This window comes from Mesoplodon bidens (assembly GCF_964165515.1).
Source record: "Mesoplodon bidens genome assembly, chromosome: 4".
Classification (NCBI taxonomy): domain Eukaryota; kingdom Metazoa; phylum Chordata; class Mammalia; order Artiodactyla; family Ziphiidae; genus Mesoplodon; species Mesoplodon bidens.
In genome coordinates this window covers 98249530-98267425 of record NC_138160.1, presented here as the reverse complement: position 1 = coordinate 98267425, position 17896 = coordinate 98249530, and positions in this window count along the sequence as shown.

Sequence of the window (17896 nt, the reverse complement as noted above, 5' to 3'; positions counted from 1 at the left end):
TTCCTAGCTTCTGGATTTTGGTTTCCTTACTAAAAGGAATCAGGCCTCCAAGGACTGATTCAGGGAAAGTATGAGATGAGCCTGGAACATCTTCCAGAAAGTACTAAAAAAAAAAAGAGGAAGCAAAATAACATAGGAACCAGTTTGATGGGATTTCCATTGAGAAATCCAGAACAATTTAAGCATTAAAAATAAATAATAGCCATAATGGATTATCACATTTTGGGAAAATAAACTATACTGATACCAAAATATGAGTAACAAAAATATAATAAATGTAGAAAGGATGACAGATTTAGAAAACCATCATTTTACAAAAATCATAGTAAAAATTGACACAGACAAATATCATTGCTGGATACTAAAATCAAGAGTTAAAGTTCATTGACAAATAAGATATTTACATAATTTCAAAGTATCTTCCCACAGATTACTCACTAATTATAAAGGGATTATAAAATACCTTTGAAGCAAAGAAATCTGGCAGAAACTACCATAAATAGATGATCAGGTTAAAATAACCAAGAATAGAATAAGCTGGGACTTCCCTGGCAGTCCAGTGGTTAAGACTTCGCCTTGCAATGCAGGGGATGTGGGTTTGATCCTTGGTCAGGGAGCTAAGTCCCACACACCTCGTGGCCAAAAAACCAAAACATAAACCAGAAGCAATATTGTAACAAATTCAATAAATACTTAAAAAAAAAGAATAGAATAAGCTGACATCAAGTTCCTTCTGATATATTTGAGAAAGATACAATATCACCTATGTAATGTTTCTGATACAAATGTATAAGCTGAATTGAATAATGAAGAAACAATGAGAAAAACTCAAATTGAGGGATCTCCTACAAAACACTGGGTGTGTACTCTTTAAAACAGCAAGGTTATGAAAGATAAAGAAAAGGGAGGAGCTCTTTCATGTTAATGGAGACAAAAGACACTGTGAGGACCATCAGTGACATTTAAACATGAACTATATTACATAATAACATGTTAATGTTAAATTTTTAAAACTTGCTCAGTGGTTTGGTAAGAGAAGTATTTAGGGGTGAAGGGTCATGATCTCTACACTTACTGTCAAATGTTTCAGCCCCCCCAAAAGAATAAGAATAATGTGTTTATTATTTTATTATTACAGGTGTACATGTCTTGACCATTACTGGTAGTATAGTTTCATAATAATTTTAGAATATTCCCATTAAAAATCTATTTGGAATTTAGTTTAATTTTATTGAATTTATAGTTTAATTTGGGGAAGACTGACATCTTTATGATATTGAACCATTCTATCCAGGATCATGATATATCTCTTATTTTTTATTAGTCTATTATATTCTCCAATAAAATTGTATAATTTTCTTAAATTACATTTTACTTCTTAAAAACCAAACTAGGAATGAAGTTGGTTTTCATATATTCATCTTGCTAAACTCTCCAACTGATTCTACTAGAACCTGTGGGTTTTCAGAATATTCCACATACATAAGCATATCATTCTCTAAATAATGTCAGATTTTTTTCTTCCTTTGCTTTTTAATCTTCCCATACTTTTAAAATATATATTTTTTATCTTATTGCACTAGTTCAGTTCAACAGCTATTGAGCTATTAGAATATTGGTTAGAAATAGACCTAACAGATATCTTTATCTTGTTCCTGACCTTAAATGGAACACTTTCAATAGCTCACTATTTAGTCTCATGTTTGCTATAGGTTTGGGTCAATAACTTTTATTAAGCTCATGAAGCTCTCTTTTCTTCCTAGTTTACTTAGAACTTATTTTTATTATTATGAATGCCTTTTGGATTTATCAAACAGCTTTTATTCTGTAAATATTGGAATGATAGTATTGTATTTTTCTCCTTTCATCTGTTAACGTGGTGATTACCTTACTACATTTTTTCTAATGTTAAAACATCTTCGCATGTCTGAAATGAATTCTTATTGGTCTTGATGAATGTGTTTTTACATTCTGAAATCACATTGACAATATTTCATTTAAGACTTTTGAACTTACACTCATATACAAAATCGGCCTATCCTTTTCCTGTCTTAAACTGTCTTGTTTATTACAATAGTATATTAGTCCACACATTTTTATCTTTTTCTGTACTCTGGATCTTTGTTCTTTGTAGATTTAGTGGAAGTCACTTATAAAATTATATAGCCCTAGTATTTTTTAAAAAGTTATTGTCATGCAGAGCTTTAAAGTTTACAAAAGTTATTTGGAATAGGAGTTATATAGAAAGTGTAGATATTATTATTCTCATTTTACAGTTAAAGAAACCAAGCCGTAGAAATTAGAAGACTTTGCTTATGGTCATATGGCATTTACATGGGGGAAGGAACTAGGATTAGAACTTCAGTCTTCTCACTAAGGCACCATCTTCCTTTCCTTTTTTTTTTTTTTATCTGTTGAAACACAGTTGATTAAGTAGAAGCTGAAGCCATTGTTGGTGATTTTATCTTTTCTTTCAAGGCCTGATATGAGTACTCTGTCATCACTAAGGCCACAAGTGACCAACAGAGTCAGCAAGTGATACGCTTTGATAGATGATCTCCAAGGAGAATAATTCTGTGAACACTTAAATGCAAAGAACATTTGGAACCTGTCAAAATGCCCAGTTAATATTTGGATCACCTTGCAGTGTTTCTGTACTTTTTCTTTCTCTAGGGAGGAATAGTAATGTCCTAGAAACCAGAGGGATTTGAATTCTTACAACTGTTGTTTTCCAAGGTCTTAATTTGATTTTGTCATCCTCTTGATAGGGACCATCAGATGGTGACTGTATTATATGCAGACTTCAAAGTTTTATTCTCTCTTGCCACTTGATGAAAGCTCTCTTGAGAGCACAAATGCAAATACTCTCACTTCAGCAGGCAGAGTTTAATCTGCAGCCCTGGTGTGTGGATTCTCCATCAGAGAGCAAGATTCACTAAATCTGTCTTTTGCTACGACTCTGGGGAAGCCATCACTTGTCATCCTGCTCAGTAGAGCATGTTGTAGCACCTGCTTTATATTGTACCTTGCCACAAAGTATCCTTTCTGGTAGAACATCAAACAACCAAGTATTCTCATTTTTCCAAATGCCAGGGGAGAAAAGGGGGTATATACTGATTTGAACCAAACTTCAGCTGTGTGATAAGGTATTGACTATGTCTGCTTTTCTCTTTAATAAAAGATAACTGTAGAGAAAAAAACTAAACCTCATAAACCAACAATCATCTCCTTTCCAATTTTGAATGGCATTTCTCATCCATTGAGACAATTAAGCAGAGATTAAGATAAAATAGGATTTTGCAAAAGCTTTTCAAAAAACATCAGTCAGCTTGATTTTATTTTAAATTTCTAAAATCCTTGTAACTATATTTTACTATTTTCCATTTTCTGAAATATATCTGGCATTTTGAAAAAAGTCAACACATATGAAATACACTTTCATACATGTTAGAATATTTATTATTGTTATAAGCCTATGAAAAGGGTATTGTTATTCCTAATTTACAGATGAAGAGCTTTAAGTTAGGGACTTCCCTGGTGGTCCAGTGGTTAGGAGTCCGAGCTTCCACCGCAGGGGGCTCGAGGTCAATCCCTGGTCAGGGAACTAAGATCCCTCCGCAGCGTGGAGAGGCCAAATAAAAAGAACTTAAAAAAAAAATAAAAAAAAGAACTTTAAGTTAGAAAAGTTTTAAGTAATATACCCAAGGTCATTACAAAGCTAGAGAACTGCTTTTAATTTGTAGCAGGCACTGTTAGTTACATATCAAAGCAATTGCCCCTCTCCACTGTTCCTTTCTTGTGGTTGACCTAGGATTTACTCTGATGCCACTTTTCCCCAGTGCTACCTACCACTAGCTAAGGAAAGGTAGTTCAATTTCTAGCTCAAGGCTAATATGAGTCTTCTAAGCCTATCATTAGTACCCCAACTCTCCTTGCCTGTGTTGGGTTTAGTGTTTAGACATAGGGTGTAGTTCTGGTTAATGTGATATTAAGGAAGATCTGCTAGGGGGTATTTTAGAAAGATTTTTTATTCTTAAAAAGAGTGGTTGCTGTTTCTTCTGCTGTGTATTGTCTCTGCATGTGATAACTGCTATGGCAATGACTTTGTATTGTTGAGGGGAACCAGCATGAGAATAAGACCAGTTCTCTGAGAATGACAGGGCAGAGAGAAAGTTTCTAGATCTCCGAGGGTATGTTATGCTCCTGAATCCACCAACCTTGGAGACATTTCAACTCATTTCAACCTCCTTATTTTGAGGAGAAATTCATTTAACTTTGTTGAAGCCACTTGATCTATATCCAAAGTCATCTTAACTGATACACGAGCCAGGATGTCTGACTCAAAAGCCAGCAACAGTTTTTCACAGAAACACCCCAACAGGTAGCCTCCATGTGAATCCATTTTTCACTGAATAATTATAGCTGTCAAGTAGAATTAACATCATCATTTAGAAACAGAGTTCACCAATTCAAATGCCTAATGGAGCCAGTCAGTTAACCTAAGTGGGTAGGTTAGGCTTTTGGAAGCCTGGACAACAGAGGAGCAGCAAAACTAACCTCCAGCAAATTGCTGACCAGTATTTCCAGACCTACCGGTTTTTTTAAAGAAGGCTTCAAAAGCAGGATCTGGGGGGAGGAAGGGGAGGACAGTCTCTTGATTTTTAAATTTTGACCACTAATTTATTTACAAAACATGCAAGCCGAACAAAGTTGAGTTGTTTACTTGTGATTTTGCAACCTCTACCTTAAAAGACTACCATTCTTTTTATATCTATAATTTGTGTAATATGTTAAATAATTTGTGTGAGTTTTACATTAGCCTTCAAAAACACAAAGCCATGTATCTTTTTGAATTATGGTTTGCTCCAGATATATGCCCAGGAATGGGATTGCTGGATCATATGGTAGCTCTATTTTTAGCTTTTTTTTTTTTTTTTTTTTTTTTGGTACGCGGGCCTCTCACTGTTGTGGCCTCTCCCCCTGCGGAGCACAGGCTCCGGATGCGCAGGCTCAGCGGCCATGGCTCACGGGCCCAGCCGCTCCGCGGCATATGGGATCCTCCCGGACCGGGGCACGAACCCGTATCCCCTGCATCGGCAGGCGGACTCCCAACCACTGCGCCACCAGGGAGGCCCTATTTTTAGCTTTTTAAGGAACGTCCATACTGTTCTCCATAATGGCTGCACCAGTTTACATTTCCACCAACAGTGTAGGAGGCCTCCCTTTTCTCCACACCCTCTCCAGCATTTATTGTTTCTAGATTTTTTGATGATGGCTATTCAACTGGTATGAGGTGATACCTCACTGTAATTCTGATTTGCATTTTTCTAACAATTAGTGATGTTGAACATCTTTTCATATGCCTCTTGGCCATCTGTATGTCTTCTTTGGAAACAGAAACAGAGTTACAGATGTAGAAAATAAACTTATCGTTACCACGGGGTTAAGTGGGGGATAAATTGGAAGATTGGGATTGACATATACACACTACTATATATAAAATAAATAACTAATAAGGGCCTACTGTGTAGCACAGGGAACTCTACTCAGTACTCTGTAATGGCCTACATGGGAAAAGAATCTAAAAAAGAGTGGATATATGTATATGTATAACTGATTCACTTTGTTGTACACCTGAAACTAACACAACATTGTAAATGAACTATACCCCAATAAACACACACACACACACACACACACAAACCCAGCAGTGCCAGGGAAATGGTTCTTTATCCCCACTCTAACCTGAGCAGAAACAACACAAGCTGGACCTAGGACTTGGATTTATACCTAAGAGGGTGTTTTGTTTTGAGAAATCATTGCATCTGCAGAAATTCTAAGTTTTAATTCTCAAGAAAAATAGTGTTTTTTTTTTTTAATGGAAAGTTTGCTTTTATGACTCCAAGTGTTCCAAAGGTTTTTTTAAAGCTTTAGGACTGTGGGAGCTTATGATAAGATTTTGAAATTCATCTAATGCTAGGTTGAAATGTCACAGGCTTACTCAAGCCTTTAAGGAATAGCCAGAGCTTAAGAATGAGTGAATTCAAGGAAGGGCTTCAGAATTTTATGATCACAATTTGACATATTTAGCCTGGAAGAATGGTTGTGGGAAAAATGTTTTCCTTTCTTATTCTTTGCTTTTTTTTTTTTTGCGGTACGCGGGCCTCTCACTGTTGTGGCCTCTCCCGTTGTGGAGCACAGGCTCTGGAAGCACAGGCTCAGCAGCCATGGCTCACGGGCCCAGCCGCTCTGCGGCACGTGGGATCCTCCCAGACCGGGGCACGAACCCGCGTCCCCTGCATCGGCAGGCGGACTCTCAACCACTGCACCACCAGGGAAGCCCTATTCTTTGCTTTTAAACTGCATTTTTCCTAATTATTAATGTAGTGCATGAGCATTCTAGAACATATGGAAAGTAGCAAAAATTATAAAATATCAGAATGTATGTTAATAAAATTGTCACCAATCAGAGGCAACTAATACTAGTATTTTGTCATAATTTCTCCAAATGCTCTTATTTTTCCAAATTTTTGTCTTACATATTTGGGATCACATTACAAAATAATTTCTGTATCCTGTTTTCTCATTTTAACATTATTGAGTCTAGAGTATAGTTCTGAATTTTGAAGCCAGTCCAATTTGTGTTTATTTTTAGGTAATAACACTTTTTTTTTCTCTGCCTAGAAGCCTTTAGGATTTTACAAATTTATACTTGATATTCAAATGTTGTTCCAGCATGTACCTTATACTAATTTGCCTGAAATGCATTTGATTTGTGGCAATAGTTTTCTTTGTCATCTTATGAACATTTCTTTTAAATGTTCTGCTTCTGTCTCACTTGTGGGCTCTTTTGGAAATCTTAATTCTTCAGTCATATCTCTGTTGTTTGTCCTGTCCAAGCTTTTTAAAAAAAATATTTCGGGATTTTTATTTGCCATCTGAGGCATATTCAAGTTTTGTATTGAAAACATTAATAATTCAAACTCTTGATTCCCTCTCTTATAATATCTTTTTATAGGCCTGGTTTTATCTTTTTTTTTTTAATACTCTATAAAGCAAAATGAAGAAATACCACTTGGAAGAATTTTTTCTAAAAGGCAAGGTGAAAAGAGTGTCCTCAGACCTCTTATATATTCCCCACTACCAGCAAGAACAACCTTTCGGTACATTCTGCCAGCATTCAACGTGCCTGCTTACCCACTTAGTCCACATTTCCACAGGCAAGTAAGAATCGCGGGTGCAATGCAACTCTTCCCACTTCTGGCCATCTGTAGTCATGTTACAGGCTGGAAGGTGATTTCACCTGCATTAAAGTTGGAAATTAAGAGCTTAAATTTACAGTTTATCCGAGTAAGTTGATTACAGGTATTTATCATCATGCTCACATGAATAATTAAAAGAAAATGAAGCAAGGAAAAAGTTATAAACACAAAAAGTCATATATAAGTAGGACTAGGAAAATGACAAATGAGACAGCAGTGGAAAAGAGATTCCAACCAGTTTGGGAAAGATATAAGATAGACAGTGGAGTAGAATAAGAATAGCAGAAATGGCTAAAGTCGAAATACTCCTATAAAGCCATAATGATGAGAAAGTCTACCCATTAGAGCCCCCAGAGAGTCTCAGGGAATACTGAAGGCCAGGGTGAGGCCTGAGATAGAAAAATATGGTGAAATGTCTCTCTCCCAATAGCATGTAACCAGAATACTACCCCTCCCCAATCACTGCAGATCAGAGACTTTTCACTGGAGTAATTAAACTGAAGGATTTCTTGGACTGTGCAGCATAAGTCAGAGAGGAGGATGTGATAATGGGCAGGGCTGACTCTGGGGGATATTGTGGGGAAGTATGCTTATAAACTATGAGGTCCCTACACTTCCTTGCTTGGTGATTCTCAGAGGCCGATAATTGGGTGTGTGTAAGATTTTGTTTTGAAGCTCTGACCAAGGAAACAGTAATGTTTCCCTTACCTTGACTAAACTTTAGACAGATTTCTTCCTTATCACAGGCATACCTTGTTTTATTGTGCTTTGCAGACTTTGTGGTTTTTACAAATTGAAGGTTTGTGGCAACCCTGTATCCAAGAAGTCTATTGGCACCATTTTTTCCAATAGCATTTTCTCACCTTGTGTCCGTGTCACATTTTAGTAATTCTTGCAATATTTTAAACTTTCCTATTATTATTATTCTTATTATATGTGTTATGATGATCTGTGGTCAGTGATCTTCAATCTCATTGCTGTAATTGTTTTGGGCACCACAAACCATACGCATATGAGATGGGACACAATTTAATCGATAAATGTGTACATTTTGACTGCTTCACTGACTAGCCTTCCCCCATCTCTCTCCCTCTCCTTGGACCTCCCTATTCTCTGAGACACAACGATACTGAAATTAAGCCAATTAATAACCCTACAATAGCCTCTAAGTGTTCAAGTGAAAGGAAGAATTGCATGTCTCTTTCAAAAGCTAGAAATGATTAAGTTTAGTGAGAAAGACATGTTGAAAGCCAAGACAGACCAAAAACTAGGCCTCTTGCACCAAACAGTTAGCCAAATTGTGAACGCAAAGGAGAAGTCATTGAAGGAAATTAAAAGTGCTACTCCAGTGAACACACAAATGAGAAGAAAGTGAAACAGCCTTATTGCTGTTATGGAGAAAGTGTGAGTGGTCTGGACAGGAGATCAAACCAGCCACAACATCCCCTTAAGTCAAACCTAATCCAGAGCAAGGCCCTAACTCTATTCAATTCTATGGAGGCTGAGAGGAGTGAGGAAGCTGCAGAAGAAAATCGTGAAGCTAACAGAGGTTGGTTTATGAGGAAAGAAAAGGAAAGAAACGGTCTCCATAATATCAAAGTGTAAGGCGAAGCAACAAATGCTGATGTAGAAGCTACAGCAACTTGTCCAGAAGATCTAGCTAAGATAACGAATGACGATCTGGCTAAGATAATAGACAACATAATTTTAATGTAGACAAAAGCCTTTTCTTGGAGGAAGATGCCATCTAGGACCTTCATAACTAGAGAGAAGTCAATGCCTGGATTGATAACTTCAAAGGACAGCCTAACTCTCTTGGGGTTAATGCAGCTGATGACTTCAAATTGAAGCCAGTGCTCATTGACCATTCCTAAAGTCTTAGGGCTCTTAAGAATTATGCTAAATCTACTTTGCTTATGCCCTATAAATGGAACCAAAAAAGCCTGGATGACAGCACATCTATTTACAACATGTTTACTGAATGTTTTAAGCCTCGTGTTGAGACCTACTGCTTAGAAAAGAAAAAGATTCCTTTAAAAATATTACCACTCACTGATAATGCGCGTGGTTAACCAAGAGCTCTGATGGAGATGTACAGCAAGATTCATGTTGTTTTCATGCCTGCTAATACAACATCCATTCTGCAGCCCTTGGATCAAGGAACAATTTAAACTTTTAAGTCTTACTCTTTATGAAATACATTTCGTAAGCTATAGCTGCCATAGATAGTGATTCCTTTTATGGACCTGGGCAAAGGCAATTGAAAACCTGGAAAGGATTCACCTAGATCTTGTGATTTTATGGGAAGAAGTCAAAATATCAACATTCACAGGAGTTTGAAAAAAGTTGATTCCAACCCTCAACCAGGATGACTTTGAGGGGTTCAGGACTTCATTGGAAGAAGTAACTGCAGATGTGGTGGAAATAGCAAGAGAACTAGAATTAGAAGTGGAGCCTGAAGATGTGACTGAACTGTTGCAGTCTCATGATAAAATTTGAACATATGAGGAATTGCTTCTTATTCATGAGCAAAGAAAGTGATTTCTTGAGATGGATATACTGCTGGTGAAGATACTGTGCAGATTGTTGAAATCACAACAAAGTATTTAGAATATTACGTAAACTTGGTTAATAAAGCCGTGGCAGGATTTGAGATGATTGACTCCAATTTTGAAAGAAGCTCTGTGGGTAAAATTGTTTCAAACAGCACTGCGTGCTACAGAGAAACTGTTTGATGGAGCACACTTCATTTTTGTCTTATTTTAAGAAATTGCCAGAGCCACCCCAACCTTCAGCAACCACCACCCTGATCAATCAGTAGACATCAACATGGAGGCAAGACCCTCCACCAGCAAAAAGAATTACAACTACCTGAAGGCTCAGATGATGGTTAGCATATTTTAGCAATAAAGTATTATAAATTAAGGTATATACTTTGAATTGTTAGACATAATGCTATTGTTACAGTATACAATAGACAACCGTATAGTGTAAACATAACTTTTATATGTACTGGGAAGCCACAAAATTTGTGTGACTCATTTTATTGCAATATTGACTTTATTGCGGTGGTCAGAAACCAAACCTGCCATATCTCTAAGGTATACCTGTATAGGACCCTGACTGCCCATTTTTTAGAGCATTTACTGTTTTTTTTCTTTAACATCTTTGTTGGAGTATAATTGCTTTACAATGTTGTGTTTCTGCTGTATAACAAAGTGAATCAGCTATATGCATACATATGTCCCCATATCTCCTCCCTCTTGCGTCTCCCTCCCACCCTCCCTATCCCACTCCTCTAGGTGGTCCCAAAGCACTGTGCTGATCTCCCTGTGCCATGCAGCTGCTTCCCACTAGCTATTTTACATTTGGTAGTGTATATATGTCAGTGCTGTTCTCTCACTTTGTCCCAGTTTACCCTTCCCCCTCCCCGTGTCCTCAAGTCCATTCTCTATGTCTGTGTCTTTATTCCTGTCCTGCCCCTAGGTTCATCAAAACCATTTCTTTTTTTAAGATTCCATATATATTTCTTAGCATACGGTATTTGTTTTTCTCTTTCTGACTTACTTCACTCTGTATGACAGACAGTAAGTCCATCCACCTCACTACAAGTAACTCAGTTTCATTTCTTTTTATGCCTGAGTAATATTTCATTGTATATATGTGCCACATCTTTATCCATTCATATGTCAATGGACACGTAGGTTGCTTCCATGTCCTGGCTTTTGTAAATAGTCCTGCAATGAAAATTGTGGTACATGACACTTTTTGAATTATGGTTTTCTCAGGGTATGTGCCCAGTAGTGGCATTGCTAGGTCATATGGTAGTTCTACTTTTAGTTTTTTTTTGTTTTTTTTTTGCGGTACGCAGGCCTCTCACTGCTGTGGCCTCTCCCATTGCGGAGCACAGGCTCTGGATGCGCAGGCTCAGTGGCCATGTCCCACGGGCCCAGCTGCTCCGCAGCATGTGGGATCCTCCCGGACCGGGGCACGAACCCGCGTCCCCTGCATCGGCAGGCAGACTCTCAACCACTGCGCCACCAGGGAAGCCCTACTTTTAGTTTTTTAAGGAACCTCCATACTGTTCTCCATAGTGGCTCTATCAGTTTACATTTCTACCAACAGTGCAAGAGGGTTACCTTTTCTCCACACTCTCTCCAGCATTTATTGTTTGTAGATTTTTTGATGATGGCCATTCTGACTGCTGTGAGGTGATACCTTATTGTACTTTTCATTTGCATTTCTCTAATAATTAGTGATGTTGATCATCCTTTCATGTGTTTGTTGGCAATCTGTATATCTTCTATGGAGAAATGTCTATTTAGGTCTTCTGCCCATTTTTGGATTGTGTTGTTTGTTTTTTTGGATATTGAACTGAATGAGCTGCTTGTATATTTTGGAGATTAATGCTTTGTCAGTTGCTTCGTTTGCATATATTTTCTCCCATTCTGACGGTTGCCGTCTTGTCTTATTTATGGTTTCCTTTGCTGTGCAAAAGCTTTTAAGTTTCATTAGGTCCCATTTGTTTATTTTTGGTTTTATTTCCATTTTTCTAGGAGGTGGGTCAAAAAGGATCAAAAAGGATCTTGGTGTGATTTATGTCACAGAGTGTTCAGTCCAGGTTTTCCTCTAAGAGTTTTATACTGTCTGGCCTTCCATTTAGGTCTTTAATCCATTTTGAGTTTATTTTTGTGTATGGTGTTAGGGAGTGTTCTAATATCATTCTTTTACATGTAGCTGTCCAGTTTTCCCAGCACCTCTTATTGAAGAGGCTGTCTTTTCTCCATTGTATTCTCTTTCCTCCTTTATCAAAGGTAAGGTGACCATATGTGTATGGGCTTATCTCTGGGTTTTCTCTCCTGTTCCATTGCTCTATATATCTGTTTTGGTGCCATTACCATACCATCTTGATTACTGTAGCTTTGTAGTATACTCTGGGAGCCTGATTCCTCCAGCTCCATTTTTCTTTCTCAAGATTGTTTTGGTTATTCAGGGTCTTTTGTGTTTCCATACAAATTGTGAAATTTCTTGTTCTAGTTTTGTGGAAAATGTCATTGGTAGTTTGATGGTGATTTCCTTGAATCTGTTGATTGCTTTGGGTAGTATAGTCATTTTCACAATGTTTATTCTTCCAATCCAAGAACATGGTATATCTCTCCATCTGTTTGTATCATCTTTAATTTCTTTCATCAGTGTCTTATAGTTTTCTTCATATAGGTCTTTTGTCTCCTTAGGTAGGTTTATTCCTAAGTATTTTATTCTTTTTGTTGCAATGGTAAATGGGAGTGTTTCCTTAATTTCTCTTTCAGATTTTTCATCATTATTGTATGGGAATGCAAGAGATTTCTGTGCATTAATTTTGTATCCTGCAACTTTACCAAATTCATTGATTAGCTCTAGTAGTTTTCTGGTAGCATCTTTAGGATTCTCTATGCATAGTATCATGTCACTTGCAAACAGTGACAATTTTATTTCTTCTTTTCTGATTTGGATTCTTTTTATTACTTTTTCTTCTCTGATTGCTGTGGGTAAAACTTCCAAAACTAAGGTGAACAATAGTCATGGAATTGGGCAACCTCGTGTTGTTCCTGATCTTAGAGGAAATGGTTTCAGTATTTCACCACTGAGAATGATGTTGGCTGTGGGTTTGTCATATATGGCCTTTATTATGTTGAGGTAAACTCCCTCTGTGCCTACTTTCTGAAGGGTTTTTATCATAAATGGGTGTTGAATTTTGTCAAAAGCTTTTCCTGCATCTATTGAGATGATCATATGGTTTTTATCCTTCAGTTTGTTAATATGGTGTATCACATTGATTGATTTGTGTATACTGAAGAAACCTTGCATTCCTGGGATAAACCCCACTTGATCATAGTGTATGATCCTTTTAATGTGCTGTTGGATTTTGTTTGCTAGTATTTTGTTGAGGATTTTTGCATCTATGTTCATCAGTGATATTGGCCTGTAGTTTTCTTTCTTTGTGACATCCTTGTCTGGTTTTGGTATCAGGGTGATGGTGGCCTTGTAGAATGAGTTTGGGAGTGCTCCTCCCTCTGCTATATGTTGGAAGAGTTTGAGAAGGATAGGTGTTAGCTCTTCTCTAAATGTTTGATAGAATGTGCTCTTGAAGCCATCTGGTCCTGAGCTTTTGTTTGTTGGAACATTTTTCATCAGAGTTTCAATGTCAGTGCTTGTGATTGGTCTTTTTATATTTTCTATTTCTGCCTGGTTCAGTCTCGGGAGGTTGTGCTTTTCTAAGAATTTGTCCATTTCTTCCAGGTTGTCCATTTTATTGGCATACAGTTGTTTGTAGTAATCTCTCACCATCCTTTCAATTTCTTCAGTGTCAATTGTTACTTCTTCTTTTTCATTTCTAATTCTGTTGATTTGAGTCTTCTCCCTTTTTTTCTTGGTGAGTCTGGCTAATGGTTTATCAATTTTGTTTATCTTCTCAAAGAACCAGCTTTTAGTTTTGTTGATCTTTGCTATTGTTTCCTTCATTTCATTTTCATTTATTTCTGATCTGATCTTTATGATTTCTTTCCATCTACTAACTTTGGGGTTTTTTCGTTCTTCTTTCTCTAATTGCTTTAGGTGTAAGGTTGGGTTGTTTATTTGAGATGTTTCTTGTTTCTGGAGGTAGGATTGTATTGCTATAAACTTCCCTCTTAGAACTGCTTTTGCTACATCCTATAGGTTTGGGGGCATCGTGTTTTCATTGTCATTTTTTTCTAGGTACTGTTTAATTTCCTCTTTGATTTCTTCAGTTCTCTCTTGGTTATTTAGTAGTGTAGTGTTTAGCCTCCACGTGTTTGTATTTTTTACAGAGTTTTTTCCTGTAATTGATATCTATTCTCATAGTGTTATGGTCAGAAAAGATACTTGATATGATTTCAGTTTTCTTAAATTTACTAAGGCTTGATTTGTGACCCAAGGTATGATCTAATCTGGAGAATGTTCCATGAGCACTTGAGAAGAAAGTGTATTGTATTGTTTTTGGATGGAATGTCCTATAAATATCAATTAAGTCTATCTTGTTAAATGTGTCATTTAAAGCTTGTGTTTCCTTATTTATTTCATTTTGGATGATTTGACCATTGGTGAAAGTGGGGTGTTAAAGTCCCCTACTATGATTGTGTTACTGTCGACTTCCCCTTTTATGGCTGTTAGCATCTTCCTTATGTATTGAGGTGCTCCTATGTTGGGTACACAAATATTTACAATTGTTATATCTTCTTGGGTCGATCCCTTGATCATTATGTAGTGTCCTTCTTTGTCCTTGTAATAGTCTTTATTTTAAAGTCTATTTTGTCTGATATGAGAATTGCTACTCCAGCTTTCTTCTCATTTCCATTTGCATGGAATACCTTTTTACGTCCCCTTATTTCAGTCTGTATGTGTCCCTAGGTCTGCAGTGGGTCTCCTGTAGACAACATATATATGGATCTTGTTTTTGTATCCATTCAGCCAGTCTGTGTCTTTTGATGGGAGCATTTAATCCATTTACATTTAAGGTAATTATCAATATGTATGTTCCTATTCCCATTTTCTTAATTGTTTTGGGTTTGTTATTGTAAGTCTTTTCCTTCTCTTGTGTTTCCTGCCTAGAGAAGTTCCTTTAGTATTTGTTGTAAATCTGGTTTGGTGGTTCTGAATTCTCTTTACTTTTGCTTATCTGTAAAGGTTTTAATTTCTCCATCAAATCTGAATGATATCCTTGCTGGGTAGAGTAATCTTGGTTGTAGGTTTTTCCCTTTCATCACTTTAAATATGTCCTACCACTCCCTTCTGGCTTGCAGAATTTCTGCTGAAGATGAGCTGTTAACCTAATCTTATGGGGATTCCTTTGTATGTTATTTGTTGCTTTTCCCTTTCTGCTTTTAATATTTGTTCTTTGTATTTAATTTTTGATAGTTTGATTAATATGTGTCTTGCAGTGTTTCTCTTTGGGTTTATCCTGTATGGTACTGTCTATGCTTCCTGGACTTGACAGACTATTTCCTTTCCCAAGTTAGGGAAGTTTTCAACTATAATCTCTTCAAATATTTTCTCAGACCCTTCTGTTTTTCTCTTCTTCTTCTAGGACCCCTATAATTCGAATGTTGGTGCATTTAATGTTCTCCCAGAGGTCTCTGAGACTGTCCGCAATTCTTTTCATTCCTTTTTCTTTATTCTTCTCCTTGGCATTTATTTCCACCATTTTATCTTCCAGCTCACTTATCCATTCTTCTGCCTCAGTTATTCTGTTATTGATTCCTTTTAAAATATTTTTAATTTCAGTAATTGTGGTGTTCATCACTGTTCGTTTGCTCTTTAGTTCTTCTAGATCCTTGTTAAATGTTTCTTATATTTTCTCCATTCTGTTTCTGAGATTTTGTATCATCTTTACTATCATTCTGAGTTCTTTTTCAGGTAGTTTTTGTATTTCATCTTCATTTATTTGGTCTTGTAGGTTTTTACTTTGCTCTTTCATCTGTAACATACTTTTTTGTCGTTTCTCTTTTTTTTTTTTAATGGGTGACACTGTATTCCTGTCTTACTGGTTGTTTGGGCTGAGACGTCCAGCACTGGAGTTTGCAGGTGTTAGATAGATATGGGTCTTCGTGCTGAGATGAGGTCCTCCAAGAGGCCTCAGTGTGATTTATATTCCCTGGGGTCTGAGGTTCTCTGTTAGACCAGCGGTTTGGACTTGGAGGTCCCACCACAGGAGCTTGGGCCCGATCTCTGGCCTGGGAACCAAGATCCCACAAGCTTTGTGGTGCAGTTAAAAGAAAAAAAATTAGAAGAAAAAAGTAGCAGTACAATATCAAAGAATAAAAAACAAAATTAAATTAGAAAGGTAAAATGTATATCAGGAAAAATAAAACTATAATTGAAACAACTTCAATAGGGTAAAAATAAAACCACAGCAGGAGAAAGGCAAAAAAAAAAAGGGGGGGGCAACAAGCCAAAAGGAGTGATCCCTAACAAAGTATAAAGAATACACTAAAATTAGAAAAATAAAAGATTAGGAAAAATAAAAATATAAAACAATCAAGAATAGTGAATCAACAAGGTAAAACAGAACCCCAATCTAAAAGAGGAAAAAAGAAAAGAAAAAAAAAAAAAAAGCCTTGGCTTCTTTTTAGGGGCAGATTTTAGGCCAGGGGGGTGGAACTTAGGCCGGGTGGGGTTTAGGGTGGGGTGGGACCTAGGCGGGTGGGGGGGTGACATTTGAGCATGGGGTGGGGCCTAGGCAGGGCGACGTTCATCATAGGGCAGGGCCTGTACTTAGGACCTGTGTGCAGAAGGGGAGAGGTCGCACGTAGAAAGGAGGGCCTCTGGAGTGTGGGGTTCCAGAGTTTGGAGTTAGGCTCCTGGGGGGGTTGTAGCGGCAGGGCTTGGGCTCTGCACAGCAGGAGGGGGGCTCCGAGGGCACAGGATTAGGCCCAGGAGCCCAACAGTCTTCCCGGTGCCTAAGTGGACAGGGAAAGCATTGGCCCCGTTCCCTTCTGTTCCTTCATGCCCCTCCCCCAGTGTCTCTCCCAGGTTCTCTCTCATAGCTGCTGGACCCCTAACCATGGGTGGGTCCCGCTGGGTGTAGGAACTCCTTCCCTCCCACCACCACCCCTCAGGGGTGCTGTTCTCATAGGTCCGGCCTTTACTTTTGCTCCCCCTTCCATCCCTCCTACTCCCTCTAGACCCACATGGCTGGAGGGGGCCTAGGTGGGCAGAGGATCAGGCCTGGGATCTCAGCAGGTTCCTAGGGGTCCAAGTGGGCAGGGGAAACCTGGCCATGCTCCCTTTTGATCCTCTGCCCTCCCAGTGGGTCTCCAATTTCCCCCTTTGGGTGTGGGAATCCCTTCCCCTCCCCCAGACACCCCGCAGGGGCACTGATCCCATCCCACCTCCACCTTCACCCTCCCCATGCCCCACTTCCTACCCAGTCACTGGGGGTTCCTCCTGTCCCCTTAGGTGTCTGTGGTCCCCCACAGATGCCTGGTAGGTGCCCCAGTTGTGAGGAGAGGTAAATTCTGCATCCTTCTAGTATACCATCTTGACTCCACCCCCACTAGAGCATTTACTTTAGAAAATTTGATAATTATAAATTATTTCTCTGCCCTTTTGAGATGTAAATCTTCAACAACTCAGGAATGTCTTTTTCAAGGACGTGGGATGCCTCCCTTTGAAATGTAATCATCAAAAAAGATAGTGGCCCTCTCTCCCAGTCTCTGTGGGAGGGTCAGAATCTGACTTCCATGGGAGCCCATTAGGAAACACAGGTGGCCTAATCACATTGATTAGCCTCTTCCCAACATACTCCAGTAGTTTGCCAGTAGCTTACTCCATGCTTAAAACTCTCTCATCTTTTGTTTCACAGGAGTTGAGTTCAATCTCTTCCCCTTATTGTAACAGTCTTGAATAGAGTCTTCCTTGCCTGTTTCATTCTATCAATTGTAGTTTTGTTTGTTTTTGGACAGCTCAAAGATCTCAGAGTAAAGACCTGCAGATACTGAAATGTGTTAGGTCATAAGTGTTTTATTTTCATACTGTAGGGAAGTTCATTAATGGCAAGGCCTGCTCACATACACAGAGCTCTTCATGCATCTCTCTTAAGTAGGTACCAGCAGCCAAGACTCAGTAGACATTTGAGA